This window comes from Amblyraja radiata, chromosome 3, assembly GCF_010909765.2.
Source record: "Amblyraja radiata isolate CabotCenter1 chromosome 3, sAmbRad1.1.pri, whole genome shotgun sequence".
Taxonomy (NCBI): domain Eukaryota; kingdom Metazoa; phylum Chordata; class Chondrichthyes; order Rajiformes; family Rajidae; genus Amblyraja; species Amblyraja radiata.
In genome coordinates, this window is record NC_045958.1 from 76,533,870 (window position 1) to 76,540,707 (window position 6,838).

The 6,838-nt window shown below is 44.4% G+C and overlaps 1 pseudogene; it reads left to right on the forward strand.

Moving 5' to 3' along the window:
• Nucleotides 1-539: 539 nt before the first annotated feature.
• LOC116971179 lies at nt 540-2,220 on the forward strand (annotated as a pseudogene).
• The last annotated feature ends 4,618 nt before the right edge of the window (nt 2,221-6,838 follow it).

Consider the following 6,838-nt stretch of genomic DNA (forward strand, 5'->3'; position numbering starts at 1 on the left):
TATGGATCCAAAGTTCAACTCAGTCGGATGCAACATCAAGTTTGTGAACAATGCGGTTCAGTTCCTAAGCTTTACAAAGTGGAAGCAATTCATTAATAAAATCCAAAACCCTGTAAATAGATTGTAAGAAATGTAATCTTCAACTACATAAAAACAGAGCAGAGGTTACATTATAAAAAAGACACAAGTTGGAATAACTGTGTGGGTCAGGCAGCATTTGTGGAGAACATGGAGGGGTTACATTTCAGGTCTGGACCCTTCTTCAGAATCAAGTCTGATGAAGGGTCCCACCCCATCACCTATCTATGTCCTCTGGAGAAGTTGCCTGGCCAGCTCAATTACTCCATTGTTTTATGGTTTCTTCTGGCAGGTTATCAGACTGTATTGAAGTATTTGGGGATCAGTGCAACTACTTACAAAGATGAGAAAGGTTTAAAGGGCTTTGGGCTAAATGCAAGCACATGGGACTGGAGTAGATGAATCCGGGTTGAATTCTTGCTTCAGCAATGTTTGAACGGAATAGATCCCATACCTCTCGAATCCTTCTTGTCCAAAAAACCTCTTGTGTTTTGATTTAAGTAACGTTTTGTGTCGGAACGAGTGCATGGTGACTTCCCAAGTGCACCAGAACTACCACCAGGAATGCGAAGCCAGCATCAGCCGGCAGATCAACATGGAGCTCTATGCCTCCTATGTCTATCTGTCCATGTTTGCCTACTTCGATCGGGATGATGTGACATTGAATAACTTTGCCAAGTTTTTCCAGGATTTGTCCCACAAGGAGTGGGAGCATGTGGAGAAGCTGATCAAATTCTAGAGCCAGCGTGGGGGACATGTTATCCTCCAGGACGTCTTGAAACCTGACCGGGACGATTGGAGCAATGGGCTGGAGGCTCTGCGGTGCGCCCTTCACATGGAGAAGGCCGTCAACCAGTCTCTCGTGGACATTCACAAGCTGGCTTCCGACATGACTGACCCTCATATGTGCGACTTCCTGGAGACTCAGTCCTTGGATGAGCAGATCAAGGCCATCAATAAGCTTGGTGACATGATTACCAATCTGACCCGCATTGGAGCCCCTCAGAATGGCATGGCCGAGTGTCTGTTTGACAGGCTTACACTGGGAGAGAGCAGCGAAAATACCAAACCTCAGGAAAACTAAGCCTATCCTTTCAACTCCAGTACTCTTCATTGCATTTCTTTTGATAGATTTCTCTTTTAAATCGTGTCTTCTTTTGGACCGTAATTTTAAACTCTTAGTTTAGTTTAGTTTAGTGTGGAAGCAGGCCCTCCAGTCCACCGAGTTTGCGCCGACCAGCGATCACCCCGTACACTAACATTATCCTACACACTAAGGACAATTTTACAATTTCACTCCTGCCATCGAGAAGAAGGTACAGGAGCCTGAAAACCTGAGGATTTGTGGCTAAAAAAATATTTGTGTGGCACAGCGGCACCTTACGGCACCAGAAACCTGGGTTCGATCCTGACTACAGGTGCTGTCTGTACGGAATGTATACTTTCTCCTTTTCCTGTGGGTTTTCTCCAAGACCTCCGGTTTCCTCCCATACTCCAAAGACGTACAGGTTTGTAGGTTAATTGGTTTGGTATTAATGTAAATTGTCGCTGGTGTGTGTAGGAGAATAGTCTTAATGTCTTAATAGTCTTGCTGGTCGGTGTGGATTTGTTGGGACGAAGGGTCTGTCTCCACACTGTAACTCTAAACTAAACTAAAACATCGTGATCGGCATGGGCAAGTTGGGCAAAGGCTTTATTTCCATGTTCTATGATTGTATGATTCTACATCCTAATGGCATTAAGAAAACATGACAAATTAAACACAAAGGTGAAATATAAAGAGAAAAACTGAAAAACTCTTGGCAAAAAAAGTGAAAGAGTATTTTTCTAAGGAGAAACAATATACAGTAATTAGCTTTTTGTCTGTTTCTGATGTAAATTCAAATTGTCAAGTTCTTTATATCCTGCCAAGCCCCAATTAAAAAGCTTGGCATTTCTGTAATGTTTAAACAAGGATCCTATCTCTCCGAATAACGGACCCCACCCGAAACGTTGGTTGTCCATTTCCCATCCATCCTCCCCGATGCTACAGAATCTTCCCTTCCTCCAGAAGATTAGTTTTTTTAATTCCTCATTTTATGTTGATGAACTTTAAAATATTTTGTGTGTTTAATGTCAATTAAAAACAGTAAATTGTATCAGCAATTTTATGGGGTTTTTTGGCAGCTTATTACACTATATTGAAGTATATGGGGATCTGTGCAATTACTTAAATAGGAAAGGTTTAGAGGGATATGGGCCAAATGTGGGCAGTTTGGGACTAGAGTAGATGGGGCATGGGTTGACATGGGGAAAGGGCTATTTACACGCTCTATGACTATGACATACTGGCATTAAAACAAAACATGATGAATTAAACACAACAGTGTAATATAAATGGAAATGCTGTTTAGAAAGTCAGCAAGAAAAGTCAATGTATTTTTTACACAGAATTTTAAAAATCAATAAATCTCTGTCTGTTTCTGGTGTAAATTCAAGTTGTCAATCAATGACAAGTAGTTTAAACACAGAGTATTAAAGATTGTGGAATTTCTGTAACGTTTAAACAAGGATCCTATCTATCTGAAGAGAGGACCCAACTAGAAACATTGGTTGTCCATTTCCCACCCATCCTCCCTGATGGTATCAACTTGTGAAAACACAAAGACCTGCCAAAAGAAAACACAAATGCTAGAATAACTCAGCGAGTCGGACAGATATCTGGAGGACAGGCAGCATCTCTGGAGAGAAGGAATGGGTGACGTTTCAGATCGAGACCCTTCTTCAGACTGAAACGTCACGACCCGAAACGTCACCCATTCCTTCTCTCCAGAGATGCTGCCTGTCCCGCTGAGTTCCTCCAGCATTTTGTGTCTACCTTCGATTTAAACCAGCATCTGCAGTTCTTTCCTACCTAGATATCTGGATGACACGGGTACATGAGGTTTTGGTTCAGACTCTGCTTCAGACTGATCGTAGTAGGGGTGGAGGAAGCTGGAAAAGAGGTGAGGCAGACCAAAGCCTGGCGAGTGATAGGTGGATACAGTTGAAGTGGGTTAATATTGTTTCAGGTGTTAACATGTACTAAACTGGTGGCAGGTTTCGAAAACACAAGGAATTGTAGATGCTGGTTTACAAAATAACTCTACAAATGCTAGAATAACTCAACAGGTCAGGCAGATTTCTGAAGGACACGGATAGATGAGGTTATGGTTCAGGACTCTTTCTCAGTTTAGTTTAGAGATCAGGGTAGAAACAGGCCTTTCGACCCTCCGAGGTGTGCCGACCAGTGATCCCTGCACACTAACACTATCCTACAAACATGAGGGACAATTTACAATTTACTAAGCCAATTAACCTACAAACCTGTACGTTCTTGAAATGTCGGAAGAAACCGGATCTGCAATTGTTCCACGTGCTAATTTCAGAGTGCTCTCTACCTCTTTCCATTGGATGTATTTGTAAGAAATAAGTTTAGCAATGATCCAGCTAATTATATAGACAATAAACACTAGGTGCAGGAGTAGGCCATTCGGCCCTTCGACACAGCATCGCCATTCAATGTGATCATGGCTGTTCATCCACAATCAGTACCCCATTCCTGCCTTCTCCCCATATCCCCTGACTCCGCTATCTTTAAGAGCCCTATCTAGCTCTCTCTTGAATGTATCCAGAGAACGGCCTCCACCGCCCTCTGAGAGAGAGAATTCCACAGACTCACAACTTTCTGTGTGAAAAAGTGTTTCCTCATCTCCGTTCTAAATGGCTTACCCCTATTCTTAAACAGTGGCCCCTGGTTCTGCACTACCCCAACACCGGGAACATGTTACTTGCCTCTAGCGTGTCCAAACCCTTAATAATCTTATATGTTTCAATAAGATACACTCTCTTCCTTCTAAACTCCAGAGTGTACAAGCCCAGCCACTCCATTCTCTCAGCATATGACAGTCCCGTCATCCTGGGAATTAACCTTGTAAATCTACGCTGCACTTCCTCAATAGCAAGAATGTCCTTCCTCAAATTAGGGGACCAAAACTGCATACAATACACCAGGTGTGGTCTCACTAGGGCTCTGTACCACTGCAGAAGGACCTCTTTGCTCCTATACCCAACTCGATCATATATGGTTAAATCAAGTGCCCTGTTACAGAGCTATTCTTTTTTAATCAATAGCACCATTGATCCATTTTCCAATGTCTATGTCCTGGTGCAATCATTCTGAGGAATACTTGTGATACCTTTGCTAATCATTTTCTCCAATACTTCATCCTTCACTCTTGCACGAATTCTTGCACAAAGAGCTGGAGTAACTCAAGCGGGTCAGACAGCATCTCTGGAGAAAAGGAATAGGTGACGTTTCGGGTCGAGAACCTACTGCGATTTGCTAATTCCCAACCATTGTAGTCAGTCACACCTTGGCTCCCAGCTCCTTGTTGCCATTATCACAAGGGTGACTTCGCTGCAACTCGCTTAATAAAAAGCGATGAGCGGTGTTTGTTGAGAGGGGGGTCACAGTTAGCGACCTCAGTCCCTTTACAAACAGTAGCTTTTTGTTCTACACCACGGAGCAAGGAGAGACCATTCAGCCAATCATGCCTGTGCCAGCTGACATGCGATGACTGGGCTCTGTGGGGTATTATAGTTCAGAGAGCCAGGGGAGCAGGTAAGTAGTTCCATAGAGACTGTAACACAGGTTGACAAAGTGGTGAAGGAGGCATTTGGCATACTTGTCTTTATCAGTCAAGGTATCGAGTCCAGGAGGTGGAATGTCATGTTACAACTCTACAGGACATTGTTAAGGCCACATTTCTGGCCACCCTGCTATAGGGAGAATGTTATTCAAGTGGAAAAGATACAAATGAGATTTTCGAGGATATTACCGCATCTTGGGAGGGTTTTATAAAGATAGGCTGGCCCTTTCCCGTCGTGCCTAGGAGGCAGAGGGGTGACCTTAGAGTGGTTTACATGAATTAATGAGGGGCATATATCAAATGAATAGCCACGGTCTTTTCCGCAGGAAAGGGGTGTCTAAAAGTAGAAGGTAGTTAGTTAAAGGTGGGAGGGGAGGGGGGGGGGGGGGGTGGATTTCTCCCCACATGTACCCAAAGATGAACATTTCCACTCCTCACAACAACAGGTTGGAGCTCTCAGCTGGAAGTCAAGTTGAGTTTATTGTTATCTACAGGTACAATGAAAATCAGCAGCATCAAAGCCACCTGGACATCACATAAACATATAAATTATATGTATATTCTAAAAAACAATGAAACGAAAAAGCCTGCAATAAACAAGCGATCAGTGCAAAACACAATTAGAAACCAAGTCCATGGTAGTGCAAGAGGCGGTCTGTAGTGCACTGTTGTCGCAGAAGGGTCGGAGTTGTGCAGGTCAGTTCACGAACCTGAAAATTATAGGAAAATTATAGGAAAGTAGTTGTGGAGTAATGGTAGCAACGAGCAGAGGAGGCATGGCCCCGATGGCGGGGATCCTTGATGGTAGATGCCACCTTCTTCAGGCAGCGTCTGCATGTAGTTGTTTTCGATGAAGGGGATGGACTGGGCCGAGTCTGCCACTCTTTGCACCTTCTTCGTTCCCATGGGTTGGAATTGCCGTACCAGGCCATGACGCAACTAGTTAGGCTACTTGCCACAGTTTATCTGTAGAAGTTTGGTAGAGTGTTTGGCGACATACCGAATCACTTTAAAATTCTACAAAAGTGAAGGCACTGGTGCACCTTCTGCATGATTATAACTAATTGCTGGACCCAGGACAGGTCATCAGAGATGTTCACACCCAAGTTTGAAGCTGTTAACTTTCCACTACTGACCGCCAGTAACAATTGCCACATGGTTTCTTGACTCTGAAATCAATGATTAGTTCCTTGCTTTTATTGATGTTGGACAAGAGATTGTTGCAGTAACACTCAGTCAGGTGACCATCCTCTTCCTGGGCTCTGGTAAGATAGATGGCCATTTAAAGCAGATGGAACCTCAGACTGGAGAAGCGAGAGGCTGAAGAGGTCTCCAGCCAGCTGTTCAACACAGGCCTTTAGCGCTTGGTCACTGACATAGTCTGGGCTGGATGCTTTTTGTGGATTCATCCCCTTGAAGGATGCTCTGATGTTGGCCTCAGAGAGTGAGATCACAGGATTGTCAGAGATGGTGGGTGTTTGTGTTGGTGTGTTCTTGTTCTCCCTTTCAGAGTGTGCATAAAAGGCATTGAACTCATCCGTAACTGATGCTTTGCGACACCTACATGGTTTTGCCTTGGAGATGATAGCGCAGCTGTCGAGCATCCATTCATGACTTACAACCTGCCTCTTGCAAAGAGACCATCCGCCACTCTCAACTTCTCCATCTCCACCGCATCTGCTCCTAATTTGAGATTCGACTCTGGGACATCCAAGATGTCCTTTTCTTTAGCAAACGTGGTTTCCCCCACTGTTGTCGTAGAAGGATCCCTAACCCATGTCTTCTATATGTCCCATTTATCTGCTTCCACTGCCCCCCCCCCCCCCCCCCCCCAGGCAGAACAAGAATAGAGTTCCCCTGGTGACACCATTCTCTGACATTTCCACCACTTTCAATGTGATCTCTCCACCAGTCACATCTTTCCATCCCCAACCCTTTCCATTTTCTGCATAGCCTACACCCTTTGCAACTACTTGGTTCATCCCTTCCCACCCAAACCACCCGCTCCACAGGTATTTTCCCTTGCAACCACAGGAGGTAACACTTGTCCCTACACCTGCTCCTTCACATTCATCCAGCGACCCCAGTGG